Genomic DNA, 26184 nt, shown 5'->3' on the forward strand with positions numbered 1-26184 from the left:
TAGCACTGTTGAAAGTTTGCTGCCAGGCTGTCAAAGAACAGACATTCTTGACAATATAAAAACATAATTCTAATGAAAGACTTGGAAAACTAAATATTCCACTAGCCACTCCAATAATAAAAATTAAGCTGTTTTATCATATGTCCTGTAGCCTGATGGCCACACTTTCCTTCAGCTACCAATGGTTGGAAGAAACAAGGGAGAGAAAGAACTTCTCTCATACTCTGTCTCATTGTCCAAAGCAACCAGTTAGGGGAGGAAACTTCCAGAAGCATCTTTGGTAGTAAGAGGAGTCTTGCACATCTTGTCTTCAGTGCTGTTGAATCCACAATCACGAGGTTTCTCCCTCCCCAGATGATGTCCTGGAGTTGCTGTTTCTTTGCAGCAAAGGTCCAGATTCCCCCTTGTTCCGCATCCCATGGAACTGCAGCACTTCTGGGGCACTGGGAATCATCCAAGTGCCAATAACTATGGGCAGTATTTCACCCATTAGGAATACACTAAGTTATCCTTTTTTACTTATGTTGTTCATCACTTCAAATTAAAATTGCACGTTACAAGTGGTTTGTATTGTAGCTATTTAACCACATCACCATTCTGGGGGAACAAACATAATCCAGAAAATGGTCTTTCAGATAAATACTTATATAAAATCTAATCCTGAACAATGCCCAAAGGCTTGCAGGTGGGGGAATATTCCAGAGCTAACTGTGTGCTTTTTCATAAAGCACAGTTAGCATGGATATAATCTAAGTCAAGCAAGATATGATTGATTATTATATTGGAATCCATTAAAAGTATTCCGTTGCAGTTTTAAAACCATATAGTCATTAAATATCTTTGAAAACACACATTCTCTACCATCATTATAAGATATTCTTGACAGCACATCATTTTTAATGGCACCATTATAAACAGGATTCATAATGGCTGTTTAGTATGTGACAGAATTGGAAGTCAGTAATATACAGACTTGTATTCAACATAATCAGATAACGAAGAGCACTGAAGGAAAGATGAGTGCACAATTAATATATGAATAATTATTTTGTGTAAAATAAAACACATTTTAAATAGTGTGTCAAATAGGCATTAAGATGGAAAAATGAAACAGTGGAATAGATTTGATGTACATTACTTGCAAGTACAACATGAACTACTACTGGTGCTGATATATGATCTAAACAGGAGAGGAAAGATTATGCCCAAGGCTAATTGAAGCGATAATGCTGGTTTCTGATTGCAGCAAACTGTTATATGCTTAAAACAACTCCCAGATCCAGTACATGTGCCTTAAAACATGACTCCAAGTTAACCCTTGCTTTTGTTTGTGATCCTTTCTAATAAGGGACATTTGAAGAACAATTATTCATGGCTTTTGCCCCTTCAAGTGCATTGGGCTAATCAGTCTTCAACTGTCATTAGTCAGCTTCACAGCCAGGAAATCATGACACCTAAATGACATCAGGAATACTGAAGTTCACATTTAAATAAGTTATAGTTTAGGGAGCCGGGCACTTGAAATGAAAACCAGGTCCTAAATTAGTTACCCAATAGGTAAGACAGATTGATATGAGGAATAAAGGAAATGGGAATTTTCCTAATGCAGCAAAACCCCCTCCCTAACAGTGGTATCAAGAGAAGAGGTCTCCTGACTCATCTTAAAAACTATCAGGGCTGTAACAACCCCCATTAATAACTGAAAACAAGATTCCGTAATTAAAGTCTCTAACTGGCCTCTACTACAATGCAGACACATCAACATAAAGCCATAGGATATTTGAAACTATTTCTTAGGATGTATGAAGATATAAACTGACATCCAGGAAGATCCCAATCAGCCATGTAACTTCTCATAACTAAAAAACCAAAACAAAACCAAACGACATCCTGTAAAGACCCATTATTCCTTCAATATAAATTCTGGGCTGCAATGTCCTCTGGATAAAGTCTGCTCTAATTTCTTGTTTGTATAAGGTCTCGTACAGCCCAGCTTGTCTCTAGCTGATAGTAGAATTTTGCAGGAAAAAACACCCTCTTAAGATAAAAAGGTCCCAATTTTTCACATTGATGCTTAGAAGGAAGAGGCAAAAGATTTTATGGCACTGTCCTATTTCCTCTTTTCTAGACTGAAGATGATTCACACCTCAGCACAATTCAAGGCAGCACATTTACTGCCCTAAATTGATTGTCCTAGTGGGCTGCTGCAGCCAGAAGTATCTATACATAGGTGTGTGTGAATATATACATGTGTACACATGTATAGAAATCGCTCCACAAGAACCCTGGTGCCAGGGATGAAGCATAAATAGAGTTATTAAACCAGGTCTCTACAAGTTTCACTTCTTTCATTTTATCATTTGTGGCAGTTCTGCCCAAATAAAGGAAGAGGTGCCTACATAGGGGAAGAAACCACTCCAACTGACACAAGGTATTACATACCTCTGTATTTGTGAAGAGCTGGCTTATTGCCATATTGAGATAATTAATTTAACAATACATTTATGCACAGGTATTAATGGCTGAATATATTTGCATATTAGTACGACTTTCTGTGATCTATTTTATGCAATCTAAAATAAGAAAATACAGACTAATTTACAGAGCATCACCATAACTAGTATTGATATCATGTTTCTCTGATTTCCCTAAAATAGAGAAGGTGCCTGAGAATTTAAATTCCTTGTAGCAAGTAATTAGAAAAACATCTTTTCCCCTTCCACCTCATACGTTAATTATGTAATAATGCAACATACAGAAAAACATGCCAAACTTGAGACTAAAGATGTTGGTAACCAGTATGTGAAACTCCTTTTGTGTCAGTCCTTTTCCCCAAACCAGTCAAGGATTGCTCCATACAGCAACGTGCGCCCTCAGCCCAGGAACCCAACTGCGTCCTGGGCTGCATCACAAGTGTGACCAGCAGGTTGAGGGACGGGAGACCTTATAGCAGTACACAAAGAGACCTACCGGAAAGCTGGAGAGGGACTTTTTACAAGGGCATGTAGTGATAGGACAAGGAGTGATGGCTTTAAGCTGAAAGGGAGGAAATTTGGATTAGATATAATGAAGAAATTCCTCCCCATGAGGGTGGTGTGTTATGGCCCAGGCTGCCCAGAGCAGCTGTGGATGCCCCATCCCTGGAGTGGTCCAGGGCAGGTTGGACGGGGCTCTGAGCAACCTGGGCTGGTGGAAGATGTCCCTGCCCATGGCAGGGGTGGAACTGGGTGAGCTTTAAGGTCCCTTCCAACCCAAGCCATTCTATGACTCTGTGATTCTGTTTGTCATTTTGGCTTTACTGTCCAAACTTTTTCTCCCTTCTGCCACATCAACCATAACCCTGAACTTGGATATGTGAGGATCTCTCCATTCTTACCATTATAACTTTGCACTATTATTGAATGGCCTATACCAAAGCAAAAGCACTTTTCTATCTGGAACACAAAAAGTCTTAAAAGCATTTCTTCTTATCTCTGCTTTTCTAAGAGTAATGCAAAAATGTCTGTACAATATAAAATATTTAATTTAGTAGTCCAATTCTGTCAGTACCATCAACTTTACAGCTAACATAGCCAAAACTAATAGCCAGTATGTGCCATACAACAGCTGAAATCTGTCACACAGCTGAGAGGTACAGATCAGGTGTGAAAGGTTTAACAGTCAGATAACAGAAACACTGTAAATTTTGATATCACGGAGACTAAGATAAATAGTCATGAGGATGCAAGAGTTGAAGGGATAAGAAGGTAACTCAGTAAAAACTATGCTATCCCACTTCTGCCAAACAGGCCTGTTTGCTGTCACCTAAATATTGATAACAAGGTGATTCTACACCCAGTTTCCCCAAAAGTTGCTATAAGTAACTACACAGTCCTCAGTCAGAGGCTCATTTCTCAGCATCTCGCTCGCTGAGCCAGGTCTGCAAGAACAACGCTCTGAACTGTTCCAATCCCATACAGGGTCAAGAGTAAGGAAAAAAAATCAGGTCATGGAGAGCTCTGACTTAACAATCCACAAAAGTATCGATCTTACAACAATGATCTCTCAAAGTTTTAGATCCTTAGCTGGGAGACAGGAATATTAATATCCAGGGCTCTTGTGAGGAAACATTTAATCCTGTGCATAAAGGTTCCTGTGTTATAGTGACAATTTCTACAAAAAAGCCAATCAGAATTTTATTTTGGCAGAATTATATCAGAATTATAATTTTTTGATCAGAACTGTTCGTTAGAACAGTCCAAAATAAATAAGGTAGAGGAGACATACTAATCTGGTTGAAGACTGCATGATAATTCTATGATTCTATGATAATATATATAAACAATACAGCCTGGATTTAGTTATTCTATAATTTTTGAATTCTTGACTTTTTATTCTTAATAGCAGTCTTCTGGTGAATACCTTTGTTGCATGTGTAATATATAATAGAATGACCTTCATCCATAGCGTCCTTGTAGTAGAACAGAAGCATCTACTGTAGATTTTATCATAAATGCCTTAATGAAATTCTAATCAATAACACTTTAGGGAATGGTAGAGAAATTGAATACATTCATAGGTAAAAGGAGATGTTATTATCTCAGTTCAGTAACTATGAAATAGAAAGATGAAAAAGTCTGTTTTTCATACTAGAACTGAGCACAGCTGTACAGTTATATAATAAAGTATCGCTTGTATCCATGGCAATAGGGAGTAATTGATGCACCACAGTTATTTTTATAAACCCAAACAAAAAATTTCAACTGGAAATTTCTTTGCCAGTATCTTGGCATTGTGTGTTTTTTATCTGTACATAATGTACAAATTTATAGTGTGAATACACTCATTGATCTGACTCATTGAATAAAACATGATGGGGTTTGCTGCATGTTAAAGATGGGATCTCATATCCAACAGCCCGGTCTCTGATGAAGGATTTAATGAAAAATATTTCTTGGAATAAGATCTGTTGTTAACTCTGAATTCAGATTGCCTTGGCTTTGGGATCTATACACTCCAGAGATTTTTTTTTTCCCTAGTGATTAAAACATTTTCCAGATGTTTTACAGTGGCAAGTTTAGGAACATTTGAGTGAAAGTCAGTAGATGGCTATAACAAGAAAAAGAGACCCAAAAGTTTTATATGTATTGTGCCTTTTACCTTCTCTGATAAGGTTAAATCTCTTGGCTCTCCTTGACTAAAATATTTCAAAATACGTGCCATTTTAAAGGAAGTTCCACACTTTCCAGTAGCTCCACTTACTCCTTGAAAGTATTAAAAAAAAAGACATTGCTGGTAATACTTTGCTTTTGTGTGATGTGTTGGTTGGTTGGGGTTTTATTGGTTTGTTTAAAATCTACCTATTCACCAGATAACTAAAGAAAGCAAGAAAGAATCAAGTGCACCCCAGCCGTCTGTTAATTTCAATCTTGTCTACAGCAGAAGAGAAAGAAGAAACTTCATCTTTTTTTTTCCAAGTGCAGATCCATCTACTCATAACAGGATTTGCATTTGCAATCATCAGTGTTTACTTATAAGAAACCACAGAGACAGCAATATTTTGCTGTAAAGACAAATACTCTGTCAACTGCAAACCTCATGTACTTTTTCCTTGACACATTCTGTCGCAGGATCGTTTTCCAGCAGCAGACAGAAGACCATGACAACAATAGCTTTTGTGGTCAATTTTTTTGATTTTGCCTTTTTCAAAAAATTTGTTCAAGTCCCAACTCTAATTGTTGTTTCAAACTCAAAATGGAACATACTACTTGGTTTTTATTCTTAACTGACTTACGATGATGATTAAATAAATTGCAGTTTCAAGGCAATAAACAGACAAGATCTCAGGACTTTTTGTTAAACAATAATGCATTATACATAATCCCCCCTGAAAAATGTTCCCCGAGGTATATAGAACATTTAACTATGTATTCAGTACTGTATTTCTCTTCTTTACATCTTGTCATCTCCTTTTTTCATTTCTTTCAGTGCTTTTCCCTCTCCCTGGTATCTGTATGAATCATTTACCTGACTTATCAGATATTAGACCACAAGTCACTTACTCCTTACAGATTAAAACTGTGTAGAAATACCAGGTTCTGCTGATGTATATCAAGGATCTCATTGGGAAACTCTGTGTCACCGTTTGCTCGAGCAACAGCCCTGTTACAAAATTCTTCATGAGACCACCCTGAGAGAGCCTTTAAACACTTGGAGTGGAAGACAATAAGGATGTATATAAACTCTACATATGCACAAGTTTATTTCTTCCATCCTGGAATCTGCAGGTTTATCTGGGTCCTTAATGCAGGACAGCAGCACATACAAGATACAAGGCCCATGTCCCAGCACATTGTTACCTGATGTAAACTAGTTCTAGCTATAACTTCCCTTCTGTGAAGTTCTTAATATAATTCATCTTCATTTTTAATATAATTCATCTTCTCATCAGCTAGTATTAGCCCAGATTGTATTGATATTTAATGAAAGCATCTAAAAATACTACTTCTCCATTATTTTCTCTTTTTAGGCTATTTCTTCTCCTTCCCTCCACTACTATTTCACAATGCCTTTTTATCTAGGGATACTGAACAGGGGATTAAAACGCATTAACAAAAGAAAGGTTATGGACTGTGAGTCAGCAAGAACAAAAGAACCAAATACATCATGTAAAAGCTAATAATATTTAGATAGGGAGCCCAGAATTTAGCATTTTCATTACATTTTTCAGTTAGCATGAAAGTTTAATCTTCCACTAATCATTTAAAATGTAAAATAAACAGGGCTCTCACCATATCACAGTCTATACTCGAGTCCCCAGGAGAGTGAAAACCACAAAAGAAACCTAACAATATGATGCTATATATTCCAAGATATTGCTATTCAATCTGATCTGCCACATGCCCATACATTTTAATGCCGACTTCATTATGAAATCTCTTCTTGATTAATCATTGGTGAACAATGGTTAAATTGCACTCCGGCATCAGCCTGAACCGGGGCATTGTCAGCAGCAACATCCATTTGAAAAGCGGACCAGATGGGCTGGGGAAAGGTCAGTGTGGGACGACCACAGTGACAATGGACAAAGCTCAGAAACTGGTGGCAGAAATAGCTGAACTGAGACGACAGTAGCTTTACAGAACATGCTGTCAGACTGTTTGATATTTTTTTAAACTCATGTTAAAAATAAAATGTATTATCAAAGTATTTTGTGGTGTTCAGAACCACACTGCAGTCAACAAAAAGACTAAAAGGCACATAAAGCTACTGAACCTTCTGAACGATCGGTAAGATAGACTTTGGTGGGGACTTCTGCACATTAAGAACAAGCCGTGCATTTAAATGCATCTGACTGTACAGTTTTCCATGGTATTTGCACAGCTGCTTAGCATCTGAACGGTTCTCAGGTCCTGGAAGACTCAGACCATAACTTACCTCATCATACCAGTTCTCCAGCATGTGTGAGCTTATTGGTTTTATGGGAAAGACTCACCTCTATAATCTCTAGATTCTTCTTTTTAATCGTCACCTGCACAACCCTCACTTCTATGAAACAAAAGGCATACTATCATTTTCCCAATTTACAAATAAATAATATCTCTAAACACAGACAACCATCAGATGCTCCCAAAATAAAGAATCCTCTTAATGTGATGGAGTACAAATTTGTCCTACAACCTTCCACAACTGTCATTACAACACTGCAAGTGCCACAGAACATTCCCAACCCCCCAAACGTTTTGTCAGACCTCCCTTGGTTTGAGCCTTATCTCACACCTGAGTTTGGTCACCATCCTCTGGGACAGCTCACCCGAGGGATACGTGATCATGAGTCTTTAGGCCAGACAGGTCATCAGTGAATTTCAAGTTAGCATCCACAATTGCTGTGTTTAGCCATGCTAAAAATGCTATTAATACGTCTCCACGTTTCCTTCAAGCTTGTAAGCCCCCAAGTGTCTGATAAATGCTGCTCCTTTATTGATACTGATCTGTCATTTGAACAAATTGAAAGCAAAGAGATCGTTTAATATTGGCTTTTTTGGATTTAAGCGCAATGAGAATTTGCAGAACATTATGATAGTCTGTACACTTTACTATGTTACACATATTTCGAGGTTAGTAAATTCTGGAAAACTGATATTTTGAAGTTACTAAAGAAAATGTCATAAAATAACCTTGTATTTGACATTTTAAGAGACAAATTATCACAGGAAAATTGTAGTGTGTGGCTTCTAAACACCACCTTTTTCTTCTAATGAACAAATGTAAGTAAATATTTTCTTAAGACTTAAGTTTTTATTTTTTCTGCACCTACCTTTCTTCACGTTAAATTCTACTTCATATAATGAATGCATGAAAAGTAGCTGCTAGACTGGATATTTTTTTTAAATGCTTAAAAGTCACATACCGAGGTGCAGTCTACATGTAGGCAGAGGTATAGCCTGAGATGTTTTTGGAGTCTTGGTCTTGTTTCGGCAGTATCTGATAGACAAACTTCAGATATGCAACCAAATGAGCTACTGGAGCTATTCGAACTATGTGGGGCCAATTGGAAAAATGCATTTTCTGCTAAACCGTGAGGTCCTCACCACTGAATCACGGCGGTTACGGGACAGGAAAGATAAAGTTCCTTCCCAAAAGCCTGTAATTTAACCCAGTGTGTCTATTTTTGTTACATATATTTATGTATGATTCAGACATGCAGGAAACAGTGAGTATTGTTGAGATGCTCCTTTCTTGCTTGCTCAAGGACTTTTAAACTAACAGCAGCACATAATACAAAACAATTGGGTTTATTTTCAATAAGGTTAATGTTCTTTCCTAACAGATCACAAAAAGCATAAGTCAGATGTTGAATTTATAAGCAATATACAAGGGTCATCTGAAAGACTGTAATAATCAAAATCTTATAAAGGCAAGTCATAGCTTTATGAACTTCATATCCAAGTGACATTCAAATTTTGCATATAAGAGTTTTCAATAATATATAGAAAGAGAAAGTGAGTTTATAAGCCTATTTTATATTAAGGAAGTACTACAGTAGGTGTAGCAAGTATTATAATATAGAATTTCAAGAAAACAGTTTCTAGGGTCACTATAGAGCTGATCGAAAAAGAGACCTGCTGTACTCACTTCAGATGATGATATTCTTGCAGATATTTCACAATTCTATCTAGATTTGATCAGCTGTGTTAGGTCATTCTGGTGTGTAGTGATTGTTCAATATCATTTGGAAGTTTTTGCACAATGGAAGAAGTATATAATGTTTCAGGGTTTTTCATGGTTTGTCCTGGCAGAGGCTATTAATACTTACTGTGGGCATAGTGGAATGTGTCAACCATCTCTTATGATTTTTCTAAGCTCTGGTTTTAGAAACATTCAGTTGGTAAATTTTAGACTGCAGGAAATTTATTTCTTATAATGGCGTGAACAAGAGTGTGCCTGGTTAAAGGCTAGATGAGGATATTATGAAAAGTTTCTTTCAAGGTAGAGTCCTGTTAATATAATTTTTAAAATGATATATATTTTATAAAGATAAAAATCTTTAATTGTTTAATGATTTTTCCATGTGGGTTCCTAATCTGTACATTACACAGAGATATATATAATCAGTAGGGTTTCTTCCTGGACTGAAGCAATTCCTTATAGCAACTTAGTTTGCCTTTCACAAATATATTTTGTTTTGCTAGGAGAGTAGCTTTGTTGAATAAAGTTCTTAATATTAATAAGACAGGTATAAGCACTCTGCTTGCGGCACATGCACTGATGTCTGATGACTTGGTTGTACATTGAAAACCACTTGGTGTGTTTGGATTGACTGCTGGTTTTACACAGATTGCTTCTATGTACTGTAGCTTGTAGGCTACTAGATTTATTTTTATATTTTTAAAGATTTTACAGAGTGCTCAGGAGAGCACTGTAGGCGTAGCAGCATTCCAGAGAGAATTTCATGGCAGGATGAAGGTTATTGAACTTGTAAAACCCCTGTGAGTTTAGATTTTCCATTCCTATACATATGTCACCTGCGTGACTGCAAGGGCTTCCTGATAAGATTATTTGAACACCCGTTCTTTGCAGTAAAAGGCTGTCCACATAAGGCTATGCGCGCTTAGAGCGTGGACGTGTTGGTCTTTGGAAGTAAAATTTTCTGTGTAAAGATGAAAAGGGTGAATGCTAAAATATCTTTGGGACAATGTGACAAATTTGAATGTCAGCTTGTGGCAGTGACAGGCAAGTGAAAATAAAAGAGCTACACAAACTAAGTAGCAGCGACACATTCTTTGAAAAATGGGGTGGGAGTAGTTTTCTACATTAGAAAAACAAAACCAGAATCACTGAATGAATACAACTTAGTCAGCTAAAACAACTAGAAGTTTTTTGATTATGGTCATTTTTTTAGGCTCAACTCTGACCCAAATAAAACCTGAGGGAAGAATATCTTCAGATCATCTGCTGTATATTTCTAGTGACTCACTCAATATCATACAATACTGTATTTTACATTAATACTTCAGATCCTACCACAGCATTTCTAAGTAGAACCAGTACATCCAGAGATATACCAACTAAAGAAATTCCTCAATTCATTTATTTTTCCTTTTTTTTCCCTAAAAAGATTTGGTTTAAATATAAACTTTAGGGATAGGTCTCTATTTGGGTTATCAAATGCAAGGATGTGTTGGGTTCATATCTACCATTAGTCAACAAGAAAACAGTCCCAAGGTGATGCCCTATCCAAACTATGTGGCTGTCTTCATGTGAAAAGATGACTCACACACATAAATTCTTTTCCAGATATGAAAATAGAACAAATACATCCAGGTGTCACACTAACCAGCACCATTACGTTCCTCTCACTTAGAATTCCAGCCAGGAAATAGCAAACTTCACCCTTGGAGAGACTCATAAATAGTTAAGTACCCGCTATCAACAGAGGATAAAAGTGAAAAATAACCAATAAAACTACATAATGAACAACTACTGAACAAACAGAGCTGTAGCACTCAAACACAGTGGAGTTATTGCCTAGGCTATTACAAGAATTTTACAGTAATATCATTTGATTTTCTAGCTTCATGGCAATTATATCAAAGGTCTTTTACTCTTCAGATGCGTATCATTGCTTTAAAATAAATTCTATTATGAAGGCCAGGGTGGGAAGAAAAAACAACAAAAAGTTGTTCAAGGTCACAGATAATCATATTCAATGGCTTATTTGTAATTTTTTTATAATCTTTCTTTAACTCCTGGAAGTCAACTGATGGTATCTTCTGCTTCCTACCCAAAAAAAACACAGTACAACTACTTTTGGTTTGGTTTTGGATTGTTTTTATTTTTTTCCACTATAGATAAGGGAAGCTCAACTTCTTGATTCTGGATGCAAATCAGAAGCTGCACCGTTCAGGTTAAACTGACTTTGGCTTCATCTCACAACATCTGAAATCATGCCGCAGTTCTGCGGCGCTTTTAGGACATAATTCGATAAATCCATAGATTAAGCTGCTCCTGGCAGGACTCACTCTTCTGTGAATAGCAAACCCATTCCACAGCACATTGAAATCCAAACTGTATTTGCGGTACCAAGTTGGCAGCGCGTCTTTGCTGCCGATTGTTGGGTGCCATATGGGCCCACTTAAGGCTCTTCCTCTCTTGGCTGGCGAGGAGGAGCAGCGGTGGTGGCCGGTCAGGAGGTCACTTTGGAAACCAAATGGCCCAGGTGCAAGAACTTCAGCAGGGACATCTGCATCCACCACTGGGGTTTTGGCTGCGTTTCTCCCTGCCCATATTTAAACATGATATCTGCCTCCTTGCGTCACATTACCATTTTCTGCCAAATAGGACCCAGTGAGTCTGTTCGAATTTGTATTGTAAGTGATCACAACATACACTCAGCATAATGCTATTTTTGGTATCCTATTCTACTCTTACACTTCAAATACAAAAAGAGCTGACATTCTCTTTTTTTCAGGCTATTTCTTCTATCAGATAACACACATAGAAGTTCAGGTGAAAGTTCTCACAGACTCAAATATGGATATTAATAATCGCTTTTTTTAAAGTTTGATGCCAGCCACCAAGGGAAGCTGCAATACTCAGATAAAAGATTAGAAGTGTAATTATAGTGATATTGATGTGGCTAAAGCTTCATACTTTGTACAAAATGCAAATCCTTTTTGCTTTGATACACAATTCGTAAAGAGGCCAGATATATGCATATTAAACAACCTTATTTTGTGCTCAACAGTATCAGATTCAACAAATATCCACTGGATATTTAAATAATACTTATATTTCCTGCCACAATTCTCTCTGAGGCCCAGATAATCACACCAGTCTCTTGTTTCTCCTCTCAAAAGGTACTATGTAAGAAAAAAAGTCAGATCCAACATTGCTAGCCTGTAATGCCATTGGAAGAGCAAGCAAAACACATTCAAAACTAACTCATGCATATCATAAATTAGCACCATTCTGCTGGTCCAATTCCTGTTTGTCATTCTTAAACAACACATCAAGTATTAAGTTTAACTATCAGTTTGGATCAAGCACAGATAAAGGGGACCTGCATAATTCCCAACAGAGTCTGACCCATCACTGTATCATTCAGCTTCTAGATTTTTCTAAGAGCACTTAAGGCAAGAATCACAGAATAACGAATCAAGGTCACGATATTTGACAAAGACTTTTTAAATTAATATAAAAAAGAAATTAGTTACACATACCACAATTCTCTTATTCTCATTACTGTAATGTATAGTTTACTTCCAGTTCCATATTATTCTTTGTTATTGCTTTCTTGGTTTTAGAATGGATTAAACCAATCCTTTCTTTATTCTGATCTGGGGAAAAAACACATCTCTTCAGTGCAATTCATCTTTGCCCTGCTTTGCTCTATCTTTTGTGCCGAACTGTTACACAAAAGAGTTTTGTCACTTCAGTTATTTTTCTTGAGGTAACATACATCTAATAGATGTAGCATCTCCAGAAAATTCTGACTTAAAAGCATAAAATTCCTACAAATAAAAATTATAGGACTAAGGAGCTTTGCATCAAGCTTTTAAGGCTGGTGGAAGCTGCACTAAAATGAAGTTCTGCTAATAAATAAAAATGCCAATGGGGAGCTGCATCATGATCAAAGTAGGTTTCAATTTCTAATTTTACATCACAAAAACAAGTACCACACGTGCTTCTTAGGGTTAGCTTTGAGTCTCTGCAGCAGTGGCCTTAACCCCATCCACAGGCTTTCAAGAAACTAATGTTGGGCAGGAAAAAGATTCTGTAGTCTGCTGCCTCCAGACAACAAAACACAAACCACCACCAGAAGACCATGACTGCAAGAATGTTTTTCCTCCCAGGAAAGAAGTAAAATGAAGGTGACAGTCTGGAATGCTAGTGAACTGGCAGTTATTTGACACCAAGTCTTGTCAAATGACTGACAATGGATTTCAGAAATACGCGAGCAGTAGCAAATACATACAAGCCTTTGGAGAGCCCTAGCATTTATTTGTAGGTATTTTATACCAAAGATATGGAATAAATGCATCCAGAACATGATTTAGAATTCCAGACACACATGCAGCGCTGTGACTGGCATCTCAATAATGCCTGGGAAACACGCCGGTTTCTTTGCTTGATTTTTATGTATGGATTCTGCCTCATACCAGTAATGAGCTGTTCCATTGCAGGCTCATCTCAAGGTTGCACAGCACTCCTCCAATGATTACAGTGTCAAAACTTGAGCTTCAGGCTTTAAAACATCACCTGAAGTGTGCAGCAGTTGCCTAATTTAGTATCTTGTATGGACTAGATATAAATATATGTTTGTGTAGAGTATATATGTACACGCTGCTTAGATTCTTTTCCCTTTTGTACTAATACATACATAGCAAAGCCAAACTATTTGTAACTGCACAATTTTAAGGAACCACTAAATGCCTCCCTTGTAATATGTGACAAAAAAAACAATTTATTTTTTTAATGTAATTATCTATAGGTAACAATACTGATATATTATAGAAACAGTGGGATCCTGATACCACAACATGTTGAAATGCAAATAACAAACTCATCTTTGAGCTAATATCAAGTTGTTATAAGCAAACTCAGCACAATTATTCCTATATGGTAAACAAACGCAAGTCCCCCATGCTGTGCACATGAAGATGCCTGTGATGGCTGCGCCAGCTCTACACTATCAGTCCTGCCAAAAGATACTGGCCAGAAGCCAAAGTCACAGCCTGTTCTCTAATGAAAACAGAAGAGATATGATAAGAGAAGCCACAATCAACACCAAACATACTGGCATCAGTCTTTACAAATGCAATATAAGTGCCTTAGACTTGTTCATTCTGTTTACTTCTAGGGTTTTCAAGTAAGTCTTCTTGAACCCATCAATTTCACACTGGCTTCCGACACATCTGGAACTACTACATTGCATATTTTAAAGGAAGAAGAGCTCACAGAAGTACTACTGGTCCCTTTATATTTCCTAGAAAGCTACATAAAGAAACAAAGTGTCTTACAGAATATACGACATAATGTGCTTTAGTTACAGCCGTGGGACTGCTGCTTTTTCCTATTGTTCTCGTGTTATCAAATTATCAGCTGGGATTTCTCACCCACGCACAGTCAACCAGTTGTAACTGGGAACTCTGCCTTGTCCTCCCCACAGAATATGAACATTTAGCTGGCTTACCTGTATCAAGCTATTTGAAAAATATATGTTTGTCCAAAGATACAAAACAAATATCAACATATATTATAAATTATTTATATCATGTTTAATTCTATGTTCAATTTGCATTTGTCAAATCACTGCAGTGCACCTTTGATTTTTTTTAAGCTTACCTATAATTGGAGAAACGTGGATAAACATCAAGTTCTTCTAAGTCTTCATGATCTCAGCATTAATACAGTGTATTTACAAATGTTTATGTGATTAATTCTTCCATCCACAGAGAAAGCCTGGGAGAAATTACAGTGAAACAACCTGTAAAATTATCCTTAAAATACTGAGAGACACTACTGTGTTTAATCATATATTTCAAAACAGCAGGGATTGTCATGCTCTTAATCAGACCAAATATCTAACAAGCTTAAAGGAAATCTCTCTACATCACATTCTACAAAAGACTGTGTCAGCACAATTGTAAAGGATGTGGGGTTTTGAGATAAACCAGCATTGAAGAACAATCTTCTGATAAACCTCAAATTCTAGATGGTCTTTGTGGGTTTCAGACAACAGCTGTATTCATATGGCATCATGATGAGCTATCTGGCTTATTTTCAACTGTAAATAGTAGGTACTGATACTGGTTTGATATTGCTTCAAATAATATCCAGCATCAATATTATTTTTAAGAAAACAACTTGAGATCTCCTGTGAGGACAAATCACAGTATCCTCATGTAGCTGTCAATATTTTATATGGGTATTTGTTGAGCAATACAGTAATTTTAAAGGAACTTTACAATTTCTTTAGTCTTTCACAAATGAACAAAATGCACTCTTCCACTTTACTACCTCTGTGACAATGTCAAATGCACGTATCTAAATACCCTTACATGACCATTATTTTTTTTTACAAAAGTTCTTAATTAATTGAGCTTCTTGATACTGTAAGCTATAGAAGATAAACTACATAAAAATGAGATGTCAAATCTTCCCCATGCATCAGGCATAATGCTATTTTCATTGTATCTTTCCAAGACATCAGATATGTTAATATTTATGGAATATACACAGAGGAATACTGCTAGAATTAATAAATAATAAAGCTAATATTTTTTGCAAAAATAAATCATCAGATATCTCATTATAAACTGGATGTCTTCAGTTGTAGATAATTTAGTACAGTAATGAATAACAGGAGAACACATAGTGCTGACAGAATCATATTTCATTATTTAAAATATCTTGCTACTCATATAAGAATGTATTCTTTTATGTTCAAAAACATGGAACTAGACAGAACTGGTTTAGAATTGAGGGTCATTTCAAACAAAAAAAAGAAGTTGCCTCTAACATGCCAGCTAGACGTTATTGAACAGGTGTATATAACACATACCGTTTCTCAAATGTACTTCAAAATCACCCTGGGATGGGTCTTTGGCAAGATGTCGCTCAGAGACGTTTAGCCCATTGTTCCTATTGTCTCGACAACAGACGAGTTCCATCTTCAACAAGGCGTTATCTTACAGGTTCTAATGTTGCCACTTGGAGTCTTACCTGTAGAAGGGAAATAAAGCATCAACAAGGTGGTTTTGTGAGATTCTTGCGTAAGGCTTTATAATGATCTTGCATAAGATTTTGTTGCACATAATGATATAACAAACACAAAGAATTTGGTGTATGTTGATATGGGCACTCAATACTGTTAATAAGTTTGTCTCATCTATGATGTATCTGGTCTTATGGCTCAGTTCTGTAAAACCACCACCAAATCCACGCAGTGCAGCTGTTCTGAGCCATGCTGTGCGTTGGCCCCATCCCTCTATAGCTCAGATTTCCAAAGCGTGCCAGGAAAAGCTGATATCGAGTTCTCCTTGAAAGTCAGAGGGAACTGAGCTGAACTCCATTAGACCTCTTCATTTGTAAAACCCCAGCCTGTTCTCCTTGACATGGCTCATGTCTTCATTCTCCTCCTAATCTATGCCTGCTATGCGTTGTACGAGTGTTAATTAACTGATAGGAACATAATTAAGAAAATGTTGCTATGGATCATTGTAATTCACTTTCAGACACTGACAATGAAATGGAAATACAATTTTAAAGCAGCAACTTGCTGCCAAGCACAGTGGAAATAAGAATATCAACATGAGGTTAGGATTACAGCTCTACAACCTTCCTGGCTCTATCACTTTATTTTCTCACAGCTCTCTTCCCTTTACAATGGGGTTTCTTATCTATACATTTGACTATAAGATTTACGTATGATTTTAGTAAATCACTAATCCCACTCTGCTATTGACTTTCTCAGTATGCAACTTAGTGAAATCATTTTATGACAAAAGCACATTAAAAAACAAACAAACAAAAACAACACAACAAGAAAGAAAACCCTAGACAGCATTTTCAACCTACAACAAGTAAGTAAACACTGTATTGTTTAGTTTTCTGTCTCTACACCTAAATGGAGAGGTGATGATTTGTTTAAACATTAGGAGTTTTAAATATACACTGATCAAATACTATCTAAGAACAGCTTAAAAGGAAGCAGTACATAAAAATCAATGTTTAATTGATTAATTTACTTAACAAGTCAGCAATTTATGAGACTAGAAGCTAAGATGAAGTGGAAGGAATAAACTAAATTATCTACCAGGTGGGTTACATTACATTTCTATGTCTGAAAAATTAAAATCCAGATAACACAAACAATAATGTTGCAAAAGACAGTAAAACATCACATAGCCAGTAGGAAAGCAACAGAATATTATTTTCTTCAATTGCCATTGTTTGCAATAGTGTTGTGAGGATGTAGACAGTGAGGCTGTGGTTCTCTAGAAGATACAAAACACCTCCCTTTATTTTTGTCATCATTTACCAGGGTCAGGTTTGGTCTTCTAAGCCTATTGTAGTAGTGCTGTTGAGAGGAAAAAAATACAATACATTTATACTTAATTTTAATGATATTATGTATATGAGCCCAACTTCTATATCCAAGAAACAAACTTGCAAGCCACATTTTTATTTAGCATGAATGGAACAATCCTGAGAGGTTTTCTCGTTCCAGACTCCTAGAGCTGCCTAATGGTCAGTGTCCTATAGATCCCTCTTCTCAAGAATCCTCCTGCTGCAGCAGCTTTGTGGTAAGTGGGACAAGAGAGATCAGGGAAGCAGAAGACCCAGCTGATGATACAAAACCTAGATTTCCACATTCAGAAGCTGGATCTGGCTTGGAGATCTCTTGTTCCTGTATCTTTCCACATTTGATGCTCAAAGCTCTCTACACTGAAATATCGAGTCTATAGCAGAAACCACGATTCCTTATTTTGAGGGACACCCACCTTTCCTACAGGAGTCACACAAAGCATCTGAACCCCATCCCCCAAACAACCGTGCATGTCACAACGCACAAAGAGCGCCCCTGAAGTTAACAGCACAGGCAAAACACACAAAGTTACAGAAGTGTTGTGGGAGTGGGCTTCGAACATCATGCATCTGCTTCTTCCTAAATGTTAGATGAAGCAGATCATATTTTTCACTTCTACATTGTTTGAAAATAGAGCTGAGGGGAGCAAGCATCCTAGAAAGACAAGTGACATCAACAAGATGCCATTCCTGAGAAATAAACTCTGAAGCAATTCATAAGTTCCCTTTATGACCTCATGGCTAACATCTACAGATGACCAATACTGAATACAGAGAGAAACTGTCCACCCGAAAAAAAATCTGTTTGTGATATATGCAATTTTAAACGACATCACAGGAAAGACGATTTTGTTATCAGAAAGAGGCTATTTTGTCTATTTATTTTAATGTAGGAATTCTGTGTGTTTAACCAAGGTAAATATGCAAGCATTAATAACGTAAGAACACGGACATTGTTTGGGATTAAATTAAAACCATTTGCCTTATGCATGCTCATTTCCTTTTTTACTACTCAATTCCCCCATGATGCCATCTGATCACTTCTTGAATGTCCCCTGTGCTTTTGCCTTAACAATCTTGCCTGGTAGGCCATTCCACACGTTTGTGATTCTCGGCATGAAAAAAATGCTTCCCGACATCTGTTCTGAATTTGTTTCTCTTTAATTTCCATTTATGCTTCCTTATCCTAACATCTGTGTCATTCTGAAAACGGTAATTCAGATTGACGTTATCTGTGCCATTTAAGGTTTTACATTCCCCAGCTAAAAGCTACTCGTAACCATGTAGTGTTTTTGTAGTTCTTATTGATAGTTAGTTTAGAAACATTTCCTGGTTGTAATTCATATGTTTTAGGTTATACTTTGGCTTTGTTGTTGGTTTTTACTCTCTTTTCAGGCCCATTTCTTTCAAACCGAGACCTAGTGCTGGACTCAGTGGGCCCATTTCAGCCCAGAGGTCTCTCCCACAGCTGTTGCAGAAGAAGAAAAGAAGGAGAATTTGGCCCAATAAGCTTAATGGGTGTATCAAGAGGACTGTATATTACGCTAATTCCTGCTGTGGGTTAATAGTGCGCCTTCGGTAGCTCTACAGATCTGGCACTGAGGAAGCTCTTCAACTGTTTCCCTCAATGGTTTAAACACAGGGGCTGGGGGACCAAATTGTACTCAGTGAATATCATGTTCTGATAATTTCACCCCATTTTGTCCATACGGTCAGAGAGGTAAAAAGATTATGAAAATTACTTTTACAGTTCTCTCAAATTACGAAAGAATCTGGGACTATTTATTCTATTAAATCCCCAAGACTGGGACTCAAGTCCCTTTCACCTGCCCTTAGTGAAACAGATTAATTCCCAGAGATGAACTGCCTAGACTCACAACAAGCAAAGCAATTAACAGCATGTTTAACAGCAATTAGCAAACAGTCCCATTTTCTATGGTTGGTAACTATGACTGAGAGTTTAAAATGTACATGTTCTAATACTAGAGAGAAAAAAAAAAAAAAAGAGAAGTAAAGCAATATGGTAACTGATTATGGAGTCTTGACTAAGGGTTCATGCTGGAGAACATAAAACATCAATTATTGATCCTTTTTTCATGGTAATAAGGAAGTATAATTCAGACAGAGGTGCGTCTCAAGTCATAGCCAATGTTTACTCTCTTGCTTCCAAAATACACAAATTAGCTTATTTGAAATGATCAAAGAAGTAGCAATACTTTAAGCTGTTTTTTTTTTTTTTTACTTTATTGACTCTTGACTGTTGAACTAGTATCTCTAGTATGTGTCCCAAACATCTACTGAACCATGGAACAACAATTGCTAGCACTTAATAGCTCCCCCAAAGTATAACCTTCTACAGTGAGTATTTCTGAAAAGACTGAACAAACATTCTATTTTATTCCACCATGCTAGTAGTGTTTCGGAAAATACATCTAGATACCAAGAAGATTTTGATGCATCAGTTTCAGTTTTTCTCAAGTTCGTAATTTTCTTTCTGGATATGAACAGATAATACACTTAAAAATATTATTATTCTATTTAGTTCTTATAACAGAGTAAGAAAATGAGAACAGTCTGTTCCTCTGTTCTTCAAGAGAATGCATGCTCAGCCTAACCACGTTACCTAGGATTTTGTAAAGGAAAAGTCTGGGTCCATCATTCAAAAACTCTTTATACTACATAGTAAAGAAGAAGCTAAAGGCAACATTAATCTTATTTTATAAAGTCTTATATTCATTCATTTAGATGAAGTAGTGGGCTTTGAATTACCCAAATATGGTCAGCTGATGTCCCTAGAATATATCCAGTGAGAATAAAAAAACAAATTGCAAGATACTGTGCAAGTAAATACAGTGGAGGTGTGTGAGAGTGGGTGTAGGAGGGGAGATTGATTTTAAAAATTAGGTATTTGGGAAGTAATGTGTCACCTAAAATGTGTTTCACATCAAAGTAAAAATCCTATTGGTTCTAGCTAGCAGAGAACTGCTCATTGAGCACACTAACAGGGGAAGGTGGAAGAGGAAGGAACTAATATCAGTATTGGCTTTAATTAAAGGTGAGGAGGGAAGAATTTTTACATATTATTTACAGTTAGTGCAGTAGTTCAATTCCTTTCCTTTAAGCAGGGATTGTAAGCAGTAAACGTGCCATTCTAATTACTCCTGCTGACGAGCGTGAAGTTTTTTTAACAGTACTAAATATTTTCTCAAGTAAAACAAGACAATTATTTTGTATCGTGTGTTTTAGGTAGCTTAATTTAGGCAGGGGAAAAAAGGTGTTTTCCAAAAAACATTTGATATTCTGGAACACAAAATAAATTCCTGTACTTCCAAGTAATGCCTCCTGTCTTACAAAGCAGGCCTGGGTTACTGACCCTGCTCTAACTAAGCTGCTTCTCTGATTAAAAAGCAAGTTTCTTTCCTGGTTATATCATTTTAAAAGCTATTCAGATGTGATAACATTTTTGCTCCTGTATCTTGGCAACATGATTTATTCCGTTAACACTGAGTGTTACAGTCTGAAAAAGCTGTACCATCTGGGTTGAATTAATAGCCTACCCAGAGAAATAAATGAGAATGGTCTGCTATAATTAACATGTAGGTAAAGTATATTTAAGAGATTATTATAATTAATATATCAGTTACCGATTTCATGCTAAAAAGAGTTGTGAACACAAGATATTAAGATTAGTTACCCTCTCTGTATGTGCCTAGTAAAAATGCAGTGGAATAATAGACCCAAAGAATCAATAAAATTGACCTTAACATTAAGAACATCCGATACAAAATTTCAGGCAAGGAGAAGCAACATAGGGTATTATGGAACAGCAGCAGAAAATTACTAATTTAATTAATTCAGAATTAACACCAGTAAAACTCAAATGTGATCTTGAAAAGCACAACAGAAAACCTCCACCAAAATGCATGAGTGATGAAATTAAACACTGCAGAAAGCATCCAGCTGTAAAGATGGATGGGGCAGGGCTGTTGCTTAAAGCTGTCTTGGTTTCTATTACATAAAACAGAAGATGCAGTAGAAAGCCAACACAAGAGACGTGAATTTGATAAGAATTCCGTAGAGCGTTGTCACCCAGCACAAGAAAAGTGCTGGGTCTTGGTGGCAGGCTGTTCATAAGACACAAACCCTGAGTAGGTTGTCACAGGTTACGGAAAGTTTGGGGGTTGTTTAGTGACTTGTCAACATCTGTGTCCCAACAATATAAAGTTCAATTTAGCTACCCCACAAAATGTATTTACCTTTGTTCAGGGTCTTAGATGTCTTCTCCGCTGATCTGATACGACATTACCAAGAGACATCAGAGAAACAATTACAACTTCACGATTAATATTTGTGCATCTTTATCTTTTTTACTCTGTAGTATCAAACCCAGCAACTCACATACAACTGAAGATTAATATCTAACTAATGTTACTCTTGTTTAGCACAGAAATTAAATGTGTTTAAAAAAAAAAAGGCCGTTTCCAACTGCCCACCCTCCCCCTCCTTGCATAATTAGGGCTTTTGTGTCTCCAGATCATCTTTAAATTCATGTTATTATAAATCTTGTTTATTACTGAAAAGACTAAGGGTCATTTGACAATGGTGTTAGGGACGTTACAAATAAAGGATGTAGGAGAATCCATTCCAAAAGGCTTGCAATTTAAATAGAGAAGACAAAAAGAAGATGAAAGGGGCAAATTAAATTCAAATGCAGCTGGACAGCCAGGGGAATTCCCTGCTTTTCTCCCAACTTCCACTTCATGCACAGACACAAAAGTTAAATGCAATACAACAGTAATATTTTTAAACACATTTGGGATGACAAAATCATTAAACACTTGCAAAGAAGGCTATAGATAATAACACAAAGAAACCTAAACTAGACCAGGAAAAGGAAAAACATATTGAATTGAATGAGGTTAAAATGATTCAAGTAATGTTTTTTAGGAAAGAAAAAAAAATGAAACAAACAAACAGAAAACTAAAATAACCCCACAAACCACCAAAACAAACCAGCACACAACATTAATTGGCACAACTTTATGCTAGTGGAATTCCCCTAGGCTATCAATAGGTTGTAGAAATCACTGAACACAAGACTGGCCCGTTGATCACAGGGAACATTTGGTGCTTACAGGATTTCACAACTACATAGCTGAAAAAGAATGCTACAGTATTCTACAGTAATTGTCACAATTTAAATAATTACTTTAGCTGATTACTGTAGAACAGGAAATAAAATCAGCCAAAGAGATAATTCCAGGCATGGCACAAAAAGTTTCAGAAACTTCCCTGTAGAAATTAAGCTAAAGGATGACACTTTGCATTCCTTTCCAGATTCATGGCAAATACAACGCTGCTGTTATCGTTCTCCAAGACTTTTATTTCCAACTCCAAGAGATGCTCCAAAGCAATTATATTCTTAGCTCAATCAAATTTGCATTCTAATGTAAAATGTTATCAGTATTGTCACATGTTATTACGTCAACAGATTATCACATCAAAGTTCTGCAAAGTAATTTTACAATAATGTTACTGAGGCAACTATTAGGATTTTGGAAGAATCAAATATATTATCAGATTTATGTCTTGCTCTGGAACATCAGGTATTAATCTCTGACACAATCCTAACCAAGGTGGATCTGCAATCTTTCTTTTTTTCAACTTAAACCAAAACATGGGCAGTTTAAGCACCTGCTGCAGCAGATAGCAAGATTTGTGGAAACCAGCTCTCAACCAACTAATCTCTTCTTTCAAAGAGCACTGGAAAAAAAGATAGGGGGGGAAGGCTTGGACCTTTCGACCTGTGAAACACATATCAAATCAGACCAAAGGTCTACTAAAGCCTCTCAGTCTTGGTGGTTAATGTAAAGCAAAGAGTAGGACAATTACATAGTAATAATTCTCCTGTATGTTCCCAAAACTTCCAGAATTTTGCAAGTCACCTGCATCTTGGTGTTTACTACACACATAAACGAATCTAACCACTCTTTTAACTAAACTAACTTCAGTACAATGTGTGGAACAGGGCATGAAGATGTGACTCCTGCTCCAAATAATTTTTCAGCCTCCTACTTGACAGCAATTATTTGCTTTCTCCAAGCAATTCATAACTGAATACATCTGTTAAATATATTCTGCTCATCTTTCTCAGGCTCCAAGTTCCCAACTCACTCCTTTGTATCAAAGTTTATTTGTATAAACATTATTTTGATCTTTTGATTACATTTCTCATACTTCTTTGTATTCTTTATATTCATACTTCTTTCTATTTCTGCTAGATTCTTCTGGATTGTGAAGACTAGAACTGCCTGTACTATTCAAGTGTACTTATGGGACTCTAAGTCACTTTATTGTTTTCCCCTAAGAATTTATCATTTTCCTTCAAGTTCTTCTGATTTGTTGCTGGTTTTGCCATTAATGAAGCAACATTTTCATTGAACAGCCTACTAAAATCCAAGCCTCTCTTTGCTGAATGGTGGTCCCATGCATTAAATAGAGGGGAGTGCACAGAGAACCCCGTAAATGAGCTTATAGACAGATCTTGGAGGTCGGTTACTTCTCTCTGTTGTGATGTTTCCTTCGTGGTTGTAGAACAACCTATATTGAGTTGTTGCTCGAAAAAGCTACAAAAAAGATTTGTTTGATTCTATACATCCTGCACACTCTTTGCAAATTCAGTGTTTCTTGGTCAAATGTTCCTTGCATTTTAAATAGAAAAGATATCCTGACTTATCCTTCTAAGAGTATGTCCAAATAGGTCACCTGTGCTTCCCACTGTATTTAACACATGCACTGTAGGATTTTGCAAGCTTACCACTAAATCAAAAGCTTTTCTAGCAGACTAGTATTATTTATTTGTAAAGAGCATCATGAGCATCTCACAATGAGGGAAATATGCTAAACAGAGTGTAACTGCCTTTCTATGGATATTACACATGGAGAATGACTAAAAGGCAAAGAACAGCTATGCAGCAGTTCTTTCTGATGAAGGAATGTAGGGAAAGCTCATAATATTAAGCAATATTGTCATCAAGTGCCTGAGTATTCTTTTAGGAAGTCAACTCATTTACCTAACAGGAAATATGCAGGTCTTCTGTTCTGGCTTGAAATGACTTTCAGCAGCCATGAGGAGAAGGAACAGTTCTATGTTGGCCACACATGGACTTTATTGATAATACGGATGCCTTCTGGATATTTTAAGAGTCAATATTGTTTGCCTGCTGTGCATTTTCACTGCAGGAAGAGGTGAGAGAATGATTATTTCAGCATGTTTTACTAGCTGAGCCATACCATAAGTTAAACATCAGTAGTACCTTTTCCACTTGACCATAAATTAGATATATGTGCTTAGTTTTTATGAAGCTAAAAAGTGTCCTTACTTGCTGCCATACAGGCAATGATCCACCATGAACAGAGTTGTCTTTTACCATTATGTGAATTACCATTGTAAGTATTTGATTATTGCAATCAAAGCCCTTCCAGAAATTTTAAGGCTTGATTTTTCCTATCAAGTCTTATTCTGGATTAGTAAGATTAGTAGATATTTAATACATACTAGGTAATATTTTTAGCAGTATTTTCTTCTAGAAAAAAACTGACAAGCATATCCCTGCTCTTAAATAAATCATAGGCCAAAACTCAGATAAGATGACAACTTTATACAGATGAGTTGCATTTTTTCCACAATCAACACAATCTCTTCAGAAAGCAGAGAAGCATTATTCCAATTCAAGTGCAGAAATGCTGACATGACAATATGATCCATATAATACACTGTTCCAATATCACTAAAATAGGGAATGACATAACTAAGGCATTTGTAGGACAGGAGCAGGGACAGTCCCTATTCACAAACTGAAGCCCTACTGAGGCAAGGACAAGACACTTCTAATGAAAATCAGATTCATTCTTGAAAAGGCAAAGTGAATGCTGAGAAGAGCAAGTGAACAAACTAGGGAAACAAAGGATAACAATGAACGTAAGAGAAGCAGCGTGATAAACTTAGGTCACAACACAAAGGCTGCTTAAGAACCACAAGCCTATCAAGAGCTTAGACAGGCTCTGGTTAAGCACCACCAAGTTTTATGGTATTATTTTGGCCACTGGAGGGCTCTTGTATTTTTTCCACAAATACTTTGGTAAAGAATCAGCTTTGTAAATGTCCACGTTACTATACAGTCCCCAGTTGCTACCATGACCAGCATGTCTGTGCAATTTTGTGCAAATCAGATACAATTTACAGTGTTTTTACTTCATCTGCAATTAAAAGTTGGGGGGAAAAAGGAAGAAAAAACCCCTCTCAAGTAGTGACTATCCATTTCTTCATAAATAGGACACCTTTTCAGAGACTCTTGTGTTCAGTGGTAGGGATGAGACCTGTACAACACACAAAAGGAATAAAGTATCAGAGCTGGGTATTGTGAGGGCATCACCCAGGGGCCCTGTCAAGTCTCAGTCCCGTACGGGCAACAACCACCGGCCCTGGGCTTTGGTGTTCGGGCACTGCTGGGACCCTCAATACAACGAATACAGCACAGAAAACATTCTAAAATTGCTGATAAAAGTCCTTTATTTTCCCATCTTTGAAGTAGTGTTGGAAGAGTTTCTGAC

This window comes from Streptopelia decaocto (assembly GCF_964273445.1).
Source record: "Streptopelia decaocto genome assembly, chromosome: 11".
NCBI classification, from domain to species: domain Eukaryota; kingdom Metazoa; phylum Chordata; class Aves; order Columbiformes; family Columbidae; genus Streptopelia; species Streptopelia decaocto.